This window comes from Hippopotamus amphibius, chromosome 2 (assembly GCF_030028045.1).
Source record: "Hippopotamus amphibius kiboko isolate mHipAmp2 chromosome 2, mHipAmp2.hap2, whole genome shotgun sequence".
NCBI classification, from domain to species: domain Eukaryota; kingdom Metazoa; phylum Chordata; class Mammalia; order Artiodactyla; family Hippopotamidae; genus Hippopotamus; species Hippopotamus amphibius.
Genome location: NC_080187.1, coordinates 145,455,557 through 145,471,898, shown reverse-complemented (window position 1 = coordinate 145,471,898; position 16,342 = coordinate 145,455,557). Strand labels below are relative to the sequence as shown.

General features: G+C 43.6%; 1 protein-coding gene across 8 annotated transcripts in view; it reads right to left on the bottom strand.

The window, feature by feature from the left end:
* Positions 1-16,342, bottom strand: part of SH3GL3 (SH3 domain containing GRB2 like 3, endophilin A3) — a 302,977-nt gene that overhangs the window by 102,852 nt on the left and 183,783 nt on the right. The window contains exon 1 of one of the 8 annotated variants that reach the window (XM_057721500.1): positions 4,939-5,007. The exons of the other annotated variants lie outside the window; for them this stretch is intronic. The gene's annotated coding sequence lies outside the window, so the exon portion shown is untranslated. Of the gene's footprint in view, positions 1-4,938; positions 5,008-16,342 lie in introns of those variants that run through there. 8 annotated transcript variants of the gene reach the window in all.

Here is a 16,342-nt window from a genome sequence, read left to right as displayed (position 1 = left end):
GCAGAAATAGAGACACAGATGTAGAGAACAAACATATGGACACCAAGTGGGGAAAGAGGGGAGGGTTGGGGGGAATGAATTGGGAGACTGGGATACCAAATTGTACACTCTGAATATATGCTGTTTATTGTCTATTAACTGTATCTCAATAAAAGTTCTTAAAAAGAAAAAAAAAAGCTTATGGGAGATTGGTTTTTACATTTTAACTTTAATAAATTAGATATTGGATAAAATACAGGCATATCTCAGTGATGTTGCAGGTTCAATTCTGGACCACTGCAATAAAGTGAATATTACAATAAAGCAAGTCATACAAATTTTTTGGCTTTCCAGTGCATTGAAAAGTTATGTTTGCACTATACTGTAGTCTACCAAGTGTGCAACAGTATTGTCTAAAAAAATAATATGCATACCTTAATTTAAAAATACAAAGCAAAAAAACCCTCAATTACAATAGTAACAACACAGATCACCATAATAAATATAATAATAATGAAAAAATTGAAATATTGTGAGAATTACCCAAATGTGACACAGTAACATGAAGTGAGTAAAGGCTGCTGAAAAAATGGTTCTGATAGACTTGCTCAATGCAGCGTGTGCCACAAACCTTCAATTTGTAGAAAATGCAATACCTAGAAATCATAATAAAATGAGGTATGCCCATACTGGCAATCATAAATCTCTCTTTCTGAGCCCTCAGACATCAAAATCCAAAGGGACAAGAAAGACATACTAGGCCAGGTAGGTACAAAATGCTATAAGAACACTGACAATGGAGCAACAAATTTTGGGGGGAGGGTGACTGTACAGGAAACATAGGGGAAAATTCCTAAAGCAGCAGGTGATGTTTCAACAGAGTCTTGTGAGAAGGAAAACAGCAGGTGGACAGTGGAGGGAGGCTGAAGGGATGCATACGTCCGCAGAAAGGAGCATGGGCGTGGCCCAACGGGATAAGCCAACAGGGCATGGTGTGGAACCTGCAAGTGGTTCTGAAGGGCTAGAGCTCGGTCAGCAGACAGGGGTACAAGGTGTGTCTGGCAGCAATGGGAACTAGTAGGGGTTTATCCTGAGGGGCCTCTGAAGGATTTTTAGTAGGGCATGACATAATCAGATGCGTGTTTTAGCCAGATTCTTCTGGCAGGGTATAGACGATGGCCTGGAGGGGGAAAAAGGTTGGGTGTATAAGCGATGTATGCCCTCAATGTACAGTGATGGTGGGTACACAGAAGAGTTAACAGGTCTTAAAGCATACAGGAAGTAAAATCTACAGAATGTGGTTCCTGGAGAGATGTGGGTATGGAGTGTGTGCCTAGCACAGTGCCAGGTAAATAACTGAGGACACTCAATAAAGGTTGAACAAATGATGAATAGAATAATGGTAACAATATCAAAACGTATCATTTAGTGGAAGTTACTGGGTGTTGAGCCCTTTGCCAAGAGATTTGCCTTTATTATCCAACTTCATCTTCACATCATCCTTTAAGGCAGGTTATATTTATTTTCCTGATTTTGCAAATGAGGAAACCAAGGCACAGGGAAGTTAGATTACTTACAAGCTCACCCAACTACTCAGGAGAGGAGGCAAGACTGAAACCTGGGTAATCAAGCTCCAGAACTCTTTGCCCAAAGGTGAAGGATGGTTTTAAGTTTCGAGCAATTGGAATGATGAAAAGGTTTGGGTGGTGGGGAAAAAAGTACAATTTTGGACAAAAGCTTCTAAATAGAGATGTTTAGGAAGTCTGTCAATAACTCAAGAGAAATGTCAGGAGGCACAAATACAGATTTGGGGATTATCAACAGGATGATGAGAGTGGATGGGATCACAGAATGTGAACAGAGTGGAAGGAGAAAGAGGACCAGGAGCAAACTCATAGTGATCACTGATTTTAAACAGATGGACAGAGAAAGAGAAGCTGGAAAATAAAAGTGCTCAGAGAGGTAAGAGTTTAAGCAGCAGAGTGCTGTGGTGGGAACCCCAGTAGAAGGGGCTTCAAGAAGAAGGGAGTCAAAATGCACAATAAAGCAAAGTGGCCAAACAAGATAAAGACAGAAATGCCTGTTGGATTCTTTCAAGAAGACATTGGTAACTTTAAATTAACTGAAGCAGTTCCATGGAGAGAACGAAAGAGAGGTAGATTACATTGGGTGGAGGGTGATAACACGATAAGGAAGTAGAGGCAAAGGGTAGAGGTACACTTGGTAAAAGTCTAGCAGTAAAGGAAAGAGGGAGATGGGAGAGGCTTGAGGGAGACAGAGTCAAGGGAAGGATTTGAAGGAAAGGCAACATTAAGAGTCAGTACAGAAGAGGTTGAAGATGAGGGCAAGAGGCTAGGATTGATGCTGTGAGTCTCAGGACTACATTGTCTCTGGAAGAGCCACCACAAAGAGTAGAAGAGGAAACCATTCAGGGATGTGATGAAGGATTAGTGACTTCTCCTGAAGCCAAAGCCACAAATGTGTAACATCAGTACAGTTACAAGATCTTCTCCAGAAGTTCTTGGCAGCCCCTGGTAGGAGAGAAGACAGATGTCAGATTGCTCCAGAGACTGGGATTTACAGGAAATATACAAAAGACAAGGGAGGGTGGGGTCTGCAGAGGTCTGTGAGCAAGGGGCTGCCCTGCATGAGATCCAGGCAGGCAGGAAAGGAAGTGAAGCCACAAGATACTGAAAGACTTTTAGGAAAAGAGCAGGACCTGCCAACACTGCTGAGCTACATCAGAAATAACAAGCTGAGTGGAACTTTCCTATTGACCTGGAATCACAGCTAAGGTTCAAACTGAAGACCAAAAGCTCATAATATCCCACGTTCAGAGTCACCAACAAGCGTCCAACCATGAACAAGCCTCCACTGCTCTGTACTTATCTAGAGATGCCAGCACTGGTCCTGCACCCACCCCGTCACCCCCGCCAACTTCTCTCCCTCTCACTTGAACACTGCCCAAATCAATATAAGAAGAGCACACAGGAAAGGAAGGTAGTATCTGGCCTTGCGGGGAGAAGGGTCTTTCAGTGTGGGACATGTAACACCCAAGCCAGACAAGCTGGGTTCAAATCCCATATCTGCCACTGGTAAGCTGTGTGACCTTGGCAACATATATCCACTCTGGTCCTCAGATTTCTCATCTACAAAACAGGGATAATAATACCGACTTGATATGGTTGTTACAGGGATTAAATCAGTTAAAATATTTAACATGCTTAGAATCGCACTATGTTAAGTATTAGCTATTTTTCTTATTTCTTCCCCTTCTCATGGGACACCAACGGGGGTGCTTTCCCTTCCCCAAAGCCAAGTCACGGGGACTCCCAGAAAACCACTTGTAAAACTTGGAGATGCCTTCAAAGAAGGAATACTGCTCTCCTTGGCCCTCAGAGGGTCAGAAAGAAGACTCCAGTAGTTCCCCGGCTTCAACAAGAAGCTGCAAGGTGGGGAGCAGCAGGGGAGGCGCGATGGGGCTTCCCAGGCAGCATCAGGTGTAAGTAAGGAACATGGCACCAGGAGAAGAGGGTAGGATTCTATACTACTGATGGCACCAAAGGGAGAAGACCCAGCTCACTCTAGAGGAGGGGTTCCTCAGCAATCGAGGGGCTAGGGCAGTGGTCCCCAACCTTTTTGGCATCAGGGATGACTTTCATGGAAGACAATTTTTCCATGAACAGAGGGGGACACTGGGGGTGATGGTACAGGCAGTGATGCAAGTGATGGGAAGCAGCAGATGAAGCTTGGCTCGCCTGCCCAGTGCTCGCCTCCTGCTGGGCGGCCCAGCTCCTAACAGGCTGCAGGCCGCAGACCGGTACCATTCTGCGGTCTGGGGGTTGGGGACCCCTGGGCTAGAGCAAAGCTGCTCACCCCACGTAGAACCAGAAGAAGCAGAGCAAGGCCAGGACCTCCCCCCACACACCCACCATCCCCAGGTCAGACACAGGAGCACTCAGCCTCCGCAGCTGTCCCTCCTGCACCCAGCTCCAGGGGAAGACGTCCCCAGAAGGGGGAGAGGGAAGAGATGCCTCAGAGCCTGAGCACAGCCCCTCCTGCACCCCAGCAGCCAGAATCTTGCCTCCAGCCACACTGCAGGGGACAGGTTAAGTCATAGTTTCAGAAACGAAAAATGTTTTAAACATTGAGACTAGCAGGAAAGCTCTGGCTCTAATCAAGGTATTCTCAGGGTCCCCTTGCGCAGAAGGAAGAATTTGCTCCAGCACAGTGGGAAGCACTTATCAGCAAAAATAAAACCAGGCCCTATGTTTGTACAGAGCTGAGACCGCTTGGTAAATAAGACAAATAGGAAAGACCTTCAGCCTGCAGGTTCTCCATGGCCACCCTCACCCAACCTGCTCCACTGACTAAGGCCATCAGAAACCAGCCTCACAGGGTGGTGGCCCCGCCCCCTCCAAGGCTGACCGCTGCTGTTCTACTTGATGCCCACAGCCTGGAATATCTGTGGTCAGCCTCGGGCATTTAAGGACCCACCCTAAACCTGGCCCATGTGTTCAGCATGCAAGATTGGGCTTCCGTCTCAGTTTCCCAATTATGCTCTGATTTCACTCTGGAAAAATCCAGGCTATTTGGGTAATGTCCTAGGAACTACCTTAGCTTTCTCCAACCCTCGATCCCCAAGGACTAAACGCTTTCCCTGTTGGATCCTCCCTTGATGGGCGTTTCCATTCCTCTTCTTAGAACCATGGTGGCACTTCTCCCTCACTTGCTCCCCACCACCACCACTGTAACACCCCTGGAGGACTGCCAAGGCCAAAGCCACCACAGCCCACTAGAGTTACTGACCACTGCATTAACAGAGAATCCCACAACCTGACCTGATCCCCGGCCTCCAGGCCCAACCCCCCCCCTCCCAGCTGCCCATCCCAGCAGTTCTGGGACATAACAATCACAACCACGTGGATATGACTACATTGGGGGAGGGAGGGCACTTACAAATTGGAGAGTAGATGCAACAGGATCAGAGGAATAGCTGGTTTCAGAGCAGAAGCTGATAGGATGGAATTTAAGATTTCAGGGTGAAGCAGTGACTGATGCCAGAGTCTCTGGTCTGGCTGTGGGAATGAGTGGACGCAATGGGGAAAACGAAGGCCGCCAGTGTGGAGAAGGGCCAAGAACTCATCCGTGGAGCAGCTGACCCATCCAAAACAAAGCTGGAGTGTCTTGGTGCCAAGGCTGGCAAGAGGATAATTTAATCTTGACTCAGAGGAGAAGGGTGTTCAAGGCTTCTTTTTGTGTTAACATTTTATTTTGGAAAATTTTGAACATATCACAAAAGTAGGCAGAACACTGTAATGAACCGCTAGTTAGTCATCACCCAGCTTCAACAACTGTTGAAATTTGCCCATCTTATTTCACCAGTATCCCCCTCCCGGTACTCACCCCCCCCAACCCCCAACATTGATTATTTTAAAGCAAATCCCAGACACCATATAATATCATTTGCAAATGATTGAGTATGTATGTATCTCTAAGAAGTAAGCACTCTTCTTTTTTTCAACATTGCCAGAAATAACTTTCACACCTAAACATACTTAATAATTCCTTAATACCACCTGACACCCACTCGGTGATCATATTTCCCCAACAGGCTTATGTCTCTTTACAGATGGTTTGTTTGAGATGGGAAGCAAGTAAGGCCCAAGTGTTCACTGGATTGTTTTGTCTCTGTCTTTGTTTGGTTTCCCCAAAAAACAGGTTCCAAGGCAATGATTTAAGAGCAAATTGTTGGGACTTCCCTGGTGGTCCAGTGGGTAAGACTCTGTGCTCCCCATGCAGGGGGCCCAGGTTCAATCCCTGGTCGGGGAACTAGATCCTGCATGCCGCAACTAAGACTCGTTACAGCCAAATAAATAAATAAATATTTAAAAATAATAATACATATGAAAAAACTAAAAATATTAAATAAATAATAAAAAATAATGTTTCATGAAAGCATGAAAACTAATAGGAGGATAGGGGAAATGAGCCAGGGAAGGGAAGAAAGCCAACCAAGGGTACACACCATTTGGGGACAAATGGAGCACAGTTCCTCTGGACAGCTCTGGGACACAGTGTGGGGTGCTCCTGAGCGTTAGCCCAGCCCTGGGAGATGGGGAGGAGGCTGGGGTATTCACCCACCTTGCCCATCCATCCCTGGCTGGGGACTGCTTCCAGGGGCGTTAACTCTCCAGGCCATAAATTCCCTGGCATCCCGCTCTGCTTGCCCTGTGTAATCTTGCAGACACAATGAAAGCCCGCAGGCAGAGGGTCACCAGAGTTCCCAGCAGGGTATCAACTGTAGGTGCCCCAGTCCAGCGAAAGTTTCTTTCACCTACATTTCCCTCTCTATCTTGTGCTTTACCCTTCATTTACTGAAGAAGTGTGTCATCTGTCCTTTAGAATTTCCACATTGTAGATTTGGTGGATCACATTCCCATGGTTTGTTTAATATGTTCCCCTGTCTTCGATATTTACTGTAAATTAAATAGAGACTGATCAGACCCTGATTCTATCTTTCAGCAAGAATACCTATGGGTGATGTCATGACCTTCCAATTGCCTCACATCAGGAAGCAAAGGCCTCTGACAAATAAAGGGTTTGTCTAGCGTGAAACAAGCTTTTCTCCTCTTTAACTGGTTGGCTATGTTCCTTAATTCAGCATATTCCCAAGCAGGCCAACTTCTTCCAAATGCTATGGAAGCTCAGCAAATATGAAGTAGTCCAGCCAAGCTCTGTGTCATCCAAAGGCCTTGCTGGAAATTTTCAAGGAGGGTTTGCCTGTGACTTACAGCACATACCCGAAGATGTCATTTACTCTCCCACTTCTCAGAGCACCACTCAAATACCAACCTCCTTTTGAAACCAACTTCCATACCAAAACAGTGCAAGCACTACATGTATCTCTCCGATTTTAAATTCTGGATGTGTGAATCTGCTTACATTTTAAGCTTCAACAAATCCAAAGTGGAGAGATGCTCAGATCCTCTAAATCTTACCTACACCATTTCGCAGGAAAAGTCTGCCTTACTGCATTGTAATGCACACAGAACGCACACTAAAAAACAGGCTAAGGCTCTTGAAGAAATGCTAAAATTAAATTCAGAGAATGATCTAGCCCAAAGCAATGCTTCACACAATATTGACAAGTTGAAAATCTTCAGCCATTGATGTTTAGTAAAGAACCTCACTGTATTTTAATTATCCAGGGTTATTTCTACTTGTCTTCATCTAACTTTCTCCAGACCAGACCCCATGCTGTCAATTCACTCATTCAAGAAACACTGACCCTGTGAGCTCAGGAAGGGTGCCAGGCTCTGATGGGAAGGAGTTTCTCTTCACCTCTTCTGGGATGCCAATTCCTTCACCATCATCCCAGACTCACAATATTCCAGCCTATACATCTTTTTAAAAAGGCATCAGAGACAGTGATCTGTTTTTACTCAAAACACTCTGACACAAAACGTGTGGGTTTTTTCATCCACCCAACAACCAGTTCCCTAATTCTCCAATGCCAACTGAGTGTCCTACAACTCAATTCTGACACTAATTACCTGGAGTTGCCATCAGACTCCACAGGTTTCAAGGCTCCACCCCACAAGCCTGCCCTCACTTTAGATGCCAGGCCCCAGTATCGGGTCTCCAGGTTACCAACACATCTGTCCCTTGGCTATAAAGCTGGGGATTCCCACAACTCCTCCTTAGGTTCGATAATTCGCTAGAAAAGCTGATAGAACTCAGGAGAGTACTTTACCATTAATAGTCTATTATAAAGATACAGCTTAGGAACAGTCAAATGCAAGAGACTCACAGAGCAAGGAAGTGAGGCAGGGAGCAAAGAGCGCCCACGCCCTCTTCGGGCATACCACCCTCCCAGCACCTCCATGTGTTCACCAACTGGGAAGTTCTCTGAACCTCTTCTTTTTTTTTTTTTTTTTTTATTATTTTTTTTTGGGGGGTACACCAGGTTCAATCAACTGTTTTTATACACATATCCCCATATTCCCTCCCTTCCTTGACGCCCCCCCCTCAAGTCCCCCCCACCCTCCCTGCCCCAGTCCTCTAAGGCATCTTCCATCCTCAAGTTGGACTCCCTTTGTTATACAACAACTTCCCACTGACTATTTTACAGTTGGTAGTATATATATGTCTGTGCTACTCTCTCGCTTCTTCTCAGTTTCCCCTTCACCCCCCGCCCCCTCCCATACCTCGAGTTCTCCAGTCCATTCTCTGTATCTGCTTCCTTGCTCTTGTCACTGAGTTCATCAGTACCATTTTTAGATTCCGTATATGTGAGTTAGCATACAATATTTGTCCTTCTCTTTCTGACTTACTTCACTCTGTATGACAGATTGTAGTTCTATCCACCTCATTACATATAGCTCCATCTCATCCCTTTTTATAGCTGAGTAATATTCCATTGTATATATATGCCACATCTTCTGTATCCATTCATTTGTTGATGGGCATTTAGGTTGCTTCCATGTCCTGGCTATTGTAAAGAGTGCTGCAATAAACATTATGGTACAAGTTTCTTTTGGGATTATGGTTTTCTTTGGGTATATGCCCAGGAGTGGGATGACTGGATCATATGGTAGTTCTATTTGTAGTTTTTGAAGGAACCTCCAAATTGTTTTCGATAGTGGCTGTACCAACTTACAGTCCCACCAACAGTGCAGGAGAGTTCCCTTTTCTCCACACCCTCTCCAACATTTGTTGTTTCCAGACTTTGTGATGATGGCCATTCTGATTGGTGTGAGGTGATACCTCATTGTGGCTTTGACTTGCATTTCTCTGATGATTAGTGATGTGGAGCATCTTTTCATGTGTTTGTTGGCCATCTGTATGTCTTCTTTGGAGAAATGTCTATTTAGGTCTTCTGCCCATTTGTGGATTGGGTTATTTGCTTTTTTGGTATGAAGCTGCATGAGCTGCTTGTATATTTTGGAGGTTAATCCTTTGTCTGTTGTTTCATAGGCAATTATTTTTTCCCATTCTGAGGGTTGCCTTTTAGTCTTGTTTATGGTTTGTTTTGCTGTGCAAAAGCTTTTAAGTTTCATGAGGTCCCATTTGTTTATTCTTGATTTTATTTCCCTGATTCTAGGAGGTGGGTCAAAAAGGATGTTGCTTTGATGTATGTCAAAGAGTGTTCTGCCTATGTTTTCCTCTAGGAGTTTGATAGTGTCTGGCCTTACATGTATGTCTTTAATCCATTTGGAGTTTATTTTTGTGTATGGTGTAGGAAGTGTTCTAATTTCATTCTTTGACATGTAGCTGTCCAATTTTCCCAGCACCACTTATTGAAGAGGCTGTCTTTTTTCCATTGTATACTCGTGCCTCCTTTGTCAAAGATAAGGTGCCCATATGTGTTTGGGCTTACTTCTGAGTTCTCTATTCTATTCCATTGATCTTCCTTTCTATTTTTGTGCCAGTACCATACTGTCTTGATCACTATGGCCTTGTAGTATAGTTTGAAGTCAGGAAGCCTCATTCCACCAACTCCATTTTTCCTTCTCAAGATTGCTTTGGCTATTCGGGGTCTTTTGCGTTTCCATACAAATCGTAAGATTTCTTGCTCTAGTTCTGTGAAAAATGCCATTGGTAATTTGATCAGGATTGCATTGAATCTGTAAATTGCTTTGGGTAGTACAGTCATTTTCACAATGTTGATTCTTCCAACCCAGGAACATGGTATGTCCCTCCATCTGTTTGTGTCATCTTTGATTTCTTTCATCAATGTCTTAAAGTTTTCTGCATACAGATCTTTTGCCTCCTTAGGCAGGTTTATTCCTAGGTATTTTATTCTTTTTGTTGCAATGGTAAATGGGAGAGTTTCCTTCATTTCTCTTTCTGCTCTTCCGTTGTTAGTGTATAGGAATGCAAGAGATTTCTGGGCATTAATTTTGTATCCTGCTACTTTACCAAACTCATCAATGAGTGCTAGCAGTTTTCTGGTAGAGTCTTTAGGGTTTTCTATATATAATATCATGTCATCTGCAAAGAGTGACAATTTTACTTCTTTTCCAATTTGGATTCCTTTAATTTCTTTTTCATCTCTGATTGCTGTGGCTAACACTTCCAAAACTATGTTGAATAACAGTGGTGAGAGTGGACACCCTTGTCTTGTTCCTGTTCTTAGAGGGAATTCTTCCAGTTTTTCTCCATTGAGAACAATGTTGGCTTTTGGTTTGTCATATATGGCTTTTATGATGTTGAGGTAATTTCCTTCTATGCCCATTTTCTGGAGAGCTTTTATCATAAATGGATGTTGAACTTTGTCAAAAGCTTTTTCTGCATCTATTGAAATGATCATATGGTTTTTATCCTTCAATTTGTTGATATGATGTATCATGTTGATTGATTTGCGTATATTGAAGAATCCTTGCATCCCAGGGATAAACCCCACTTGATCGTGGTGTATGATTTTTTTAATGTGCTGTTGCAGTCTGTTAGCTAGTATTTTGTTGAGGATTTTTGCATCTATATTCATCAGTGATATTGGTCTGTAGTTTTCTTTTTTTGTGACATCTTTGCCTGGTTTTGGTATCAGGGTGATGGTAGCCTCGTAGAATGAGTTTGGGAGAGCTCCGCCTTCTGCAATATTTTGGAAGAGTTTGAGAAGGATAGGTGTTAACTCTTCTCGAAATGTTTGATAGAATTCACCTGTGAATCCATCTGGTCCTGGGCTTTTGTGTGTTGGGAGATTTTTAATCACTGCCTCAATTTCTGTACTTGTGATTGGTCTGTTCATGGTTTCTATTTCTTCCTGGTTCAGTCTTGGAAGATTGTATTTTTCTAAGAATGTATCCATTTCTTCCAGGTTATCCAATTGACTGGCATATAGTTGCTTGTAGTAGTCTCTCATGATGTTTTGTATTTCTGAGGTGTCCGTTGTGACTTCTCCTTTTTCATTTCTAATTCTGTTGATTTGCATCTTCTCCCTTTTTTTCTTGATGAGTCTGGCTAATGGTTTATCAATTTTGTTAATCTTCTCAAAGAACCAGCTTTTAGTTTCATTTATTCTTCTTATGGTTTCTTTCCTTTCTTTTTCATTTATTTCTGCTCTGATCTTTATGATTTCTTTCCTTCTGCTCACTTTGGGGTTTCTTTGTTCTTCTTTCTCTAGTTGTTTGAGGTGTAAGGTTAGGTTGTTTATTCGATCATTTTCTTGTTTCTTAAGGTAGGACTGTATTGCTATAAACTTCCCTCTTAGAACTGCTTTTGCTGCGTCCCATAGGTTTTGGGTTGTTGTGTTTTCGTTGTCATTTGTTTCTAGATATTTTTTGATTTCCTCTTTGATTTCTGTAGTGATTCCTTGGTTGTTTAAGAGTGAATTGTTTAGCCTCCATGTGTTTGTATTTTTTGCAGTTTTTTTCCTGTAATTGATATCTAGTCTCATGGCGTTGTGGTCTGAGAAGATGCTTGATATGATTTCAATTTTCTTGAATTTGCTGAGGTTTGATTTGTGACCCAAGATGTGATCTATCCTGGAAAATGTTCCGTGTGCACTTGAGAAGAAAGTGTAGTCTGTCGTTTTTGGATGGAATGTCCTATAAATATCAATGAAGTCGAGATGGTCTAATGTGTCATTTAAAGCTTGTGTGTCTTTATTTATTTTCTGTTTGGATGATCTGTCCATTGATGTAAGTGGGGTGTTCAAGTCTCCCACTATAATTGTGTTACTGTCGATGTCCCCTTTTATAGCTGTTAGCATTTGCCTTATGTATTGAGGTGCTCCTATATTGGGGGCATAGATATTTACCATTGTGATATGTTCTTCTTGGATGGATCCCTTGATCATTATGTAGTGCCCTTCCTTGTCTCTTTTAATAGTCTTTACTTTCAAGTCTAATTTGTCTGATATGAGTATTGCTACTCCAGCTTTCTTTTGACTTCCATTTGCATGGAATATCTTTTTCCATCCCTTCACTTTCAGTCTATATGTATCCCTTGGTCTGAAGTGGGTTTCTTGTAGGCAGCATATAGAAGGGTCTTGTTTTTGTCTCCATTCAGCCAGTCTGTGTCTTTTGGTTGGAGCATTTAATCCATTTACATTTAAAGTGATTATTGACATGTGTGTTCCAATTACCATTTTCTTAATTGTTTTGGGTTTGTATTTGTAGGTGTTTTCCTTTTCTTGTGTTTCCTACTTAGAGAAGTTCCTTTAGCACTTGTTGTAAGGCTGGTTTGGTGGTGCTGAATTCTCTTAACTTTTGCTTGTCTGGAAAGCTTTTGATTTCTCCCTCAAATCTGAATGAGATTCTTGCTGGGTAGAGTATTCTTGGCTGTAGGTTTCTCTCTTTCAGGACTTTCAGTATATCCTGCCATTCCCTTCTGGCCTGCAGAGTTTCTGTAGAAAGGTCAGCTGTTATCCTGATGGGTTTTCCCTTATATGTTGTTTGTTGCTTTTCTCTTGCTGCTTTTAATCTTTTTTCTTTGTGTTGAATTGTCGTTAGTTTGATTAATATGTGTCTTGGTGTATTTCTCCTTGGGTTTATTCTGTATGGGACTCTCTGTGCTTCTTGGACTTGGTGAATTATTTCCTTTCCCATGTTGGGGAAGTTTTCCACTATAACCTCTTCAAATATTTTCTCAGACCCTTTCTTGTTTTCTTCTTCTTCTGGGATGCCTATAATTCGAATGTTGGTACGTTTAAGGTTATCACTGAGGTCTCTGAGGCTGCCTTCTAGTCTTTTTATTTTTTTTTCTTTTTCCTGCTCTGTGGCGTTTATTTCTCCCATTCTATCTTCCAACTCACTTATTCGTTCTTCTGCCTCAGTCATTCTGCTGGTTATAGCATCTAGAGTATTTTTAATTTCAGTTATTTTGTTATCCATTGCTGTTTGTTTTTCTGAGTTCTTATGAACTGTTTCTTGTACTTTCTCTATTTTGTTATCGAGATTTTGTATCATTTTTACTATCATTACTCTGAATTCTTTTTCAGGCATTTTTCCTATTTCCTCCTCATTGATTTGGTCTTGTGGGTTTTTTTCCTGCTCCTTTGCCTGCATGGGGTTTCTTTGTTTCCTCATGGTTGTCCAAGCTTTTGGGGTTGCTTGTCCTGGTGATACAGGTGTTTATAGAAGACTGTCCAAGCCTCAGACTAATGTCCAAGTATTGGATTAAACGAATATTCAGTCTAGGAAACACATACATGTATAAGACACACAATTATTGAATCCGTTAGGACATAAGGCTCTAGAAAGACCTGACAGAACCCCAGTGTGCTATCACATATTCAAAGAGAAACCCAACAGAAATTGACAACTGAAACAGAACAAATCAGAGACAAAAGCAAAAGCAAACAAACAACAAATAACACCCTACACATCCAAACATCAATCCAGGGAGATTTTGTAAGCTAGGATCAAATATAGAAATGAGCTGGAGTACCACCAGAGAGAATGGAGATTCTCAGAATGTAATTAGACAACTGTACTAAGAACTAAGATAAAGACAAAAGCCTAATATTAATACCAAGGCAGTGCATCATCTGGAGAATAGAGCAAGGAGTCTGAGCAGACCGATAGTGTTGCTTATAAGTATGTTAAGATAAAATACACTTAAAATGGCTGGAAGAAAGGGGAACAGAAGAGCGTAATGTGGTTGGAAATATGCAAAGAAAAAGATAGGAATAGAAGTGTATAAAAGAAAGGGATGAAAGGAAAGTATGAAAGATATTTTGTCCGTACTACCAAAAACTTAGCTAGATATAGAAGTATATAAAAAGGCAAAAAAAAAAAAAAAAAAAAGAATAAAAAAAATATCCTTAAAAAATTATGCTGTAAAACTTGTAGATCCCTTAGGGCTAAGATCGTATTTAATAAATCAATAAAAAAAAAAAAAAAAAGAGAGAGAGAGAGAAAGAAAAAAAGAAAAAAAAATCCAGAACTGATCCCAGAATGGACCAGTTCTATAGGTATTGATACTACTATTTCTGTTTCCTTAGCGTCTCAGCTGTAAGTGTCCTTCTCCTTGCCTTGGGTTTTTTTTTTGTTTGTTTTTTTTTTGCGTTATTCTGTGACCAGCAGAGGTTCCTTTATTGTTCCTCTGTAAGCCTCGGTGTGTGGGGAGGGAGAGGGTACAATAGTGGCTCCTTCTCCTGGGAGTGAGTGAGCAGTGGCGCACTGTTGTTTCAGTCAGGCTTGGAGGTGCCTGTTGCAGAGGGCGCTGGTGGCTCAGGCGTACACAGAAAGTCTTAGAGTTGGGCCTCTCTCGGGGTTTTTTCTTTTTGATGCTGGTTTTTTTTTTTCTCTCGGCAGCCTCCCTGCTGCTGGCGTTGCAAGGAGTTTTAATCTAGCCCCGCCCGAGCGCCTGAGGGTGCTTGTTATCCCTGAGCGCCTTAGGTGGCCCGCAGGGCGTCTCTCCACTGCCTGTTGCAGAGGCACCGAAAGAGAGGGAGAGGCTATGCGCGCGGCTCCTCCCCCCCCCGCCCGTGAGCCTGCAGCCTCCAGCCGCCATCATGGCCGGGCAGCTCTCAGTGACGGGCACTCCTCTCCGCGGACCTCCTCCCTCCTGTCCTCTCGGTCCGTCACCCTACCGGCAACAATGTTTCTCACCCTGAACCAGCTCTCCGGTTCCCACGCTCCCGCTCCTGGGCCCTCCGTTCAGCCGCGGATCGATGTCTCGGTCCGGGAACGCTGAGCTGCGCTGCGGACCCTCCGTATGTTTCTCACTCCCTCCCGTCTGCCACAGCTCCGCCGCTTCACCCTCTTTGAGCCGTCGTAGATGCCTCCCTACCGGCTATGTCGGGCTCCCCGCAGCCCTTTCTGGTGTCCGAGGCCGTCTGCTGGTGTTCAGCTGGTTCTCTGTGGGAATGACTGCGTCCTTCCGTGCATTCCCAATGCATCTGTGGAGAGGGATGCACTCCGCGTCTCTCTACTTCGCCGCCATCTTTCGTTTGAACCTCTTCTTTTAAGAGTTTTTACTGAGGTGTCATCAGGTAGGCATTATGGATTAAATCTTTGTCCACTGGTGATTAACTCAATCCCCACTCACTCTCCCCACCCTGGAAGTCAGGCAGTAGGGCTAAAAGTTTCAGCCCTCTATTTGTGCCTTGGCCTTTCTGGTGACCAGCCCCCATCCTAAAGCTATCAAGGGGCCCTGACTCAACAGTAATCTCATTAGCATATAAAAGACACTCTTATCACTTAGGAGATACCAAGGATTTGGGGAGCTGTGTATCAGGAACCAGGGACAAAGAACCAGGTGTCAGGGCACCCTCCCCTACCTCACGATGCCTATGGTGGATATTTCAAAATCTATAAACAACATTTTCTGGGAATTCCCTGGTAGTCCAGTGGTTAAGACTCTGCACTTCCACTGCAGGGGGCAAAGGTTTGATCCCTGATCTGGGAACTAAGATCCCACATGCCTCGCAGTGCAGCCAAAAACCACCCCCCCCCAAAAAAAAACAAACCAAAAACAAACAAACAAACATTTTCTACCCACTGCATTTTACCAAAAAAAAACCAAACCGGTATCCCCAGGAGACCCCCTGAGTGGCTCCACGTGGACGCTGAGCCATCCTGATGACTCCCAGTGTCCTTCTGGCCTTCATCAGTCAGTGATCAGCATCTAAGAGTTACATGGGACAGTGCAGCGTGTGGAGCAAAGCCTCTGCTGATCTAGGTCCTCGGAAAATGACAACAACAAACCATCGCAAAGCATTCATTAATGGGGCAATGTTAACACAACACCACAGCAGGAGGGAGGCAGCCTAGACCCACGGAGAAGAGGAGGCCGAGTATCCAAGTGTGGAGACGCCTTGAGGGGCCCAACCTCGTCCTTCCCTCTGAAGTTAGCTCTCACGCTAGGTCATCAATCTCTTCCCAACCTCTTAGCTGACCTCTGTGGGCCAAACATCTGTCCCTGATGACCCCATTTCCCTAGCCTGGCAAGAAGTGCCCAGGCCGCGGAGACAGCTTCAGTTCTCTTTTATCCATCTAGCTAGCTAGCCACCTCCTTTATCTCTAGATATTCCCACTAGACTCCACTGACAACCGGTACAAACCTGTCCCACAGGCTGTTCTCTCTCAAACAGGCCTAATTCCCCTGCTTGATGTCACCTAGAATGGGCACGCTGGTTCAGCCTCTTTATTGTAAATAGAAGTGGAGGCCCAAAGGGGTTAAGTGACTTTACCAAGATCACAAAGCAGTGGCAGATTGAAATCTAAATCTGTTGTGCACCAGCGTTACAGGACCATTCAATGTGAAAGGAAGATTTTGTTTGTAGTTACGGAAGAATAATGCAGTTTGCAAACACATAAAGTTGCCCCTAGGCTATCAAAATGGGCTAAGGACTGGGTGATAGAACAGCTACTACAGGGGACAGGGGAGCTAGGGGGAGGCCTCACCCCCG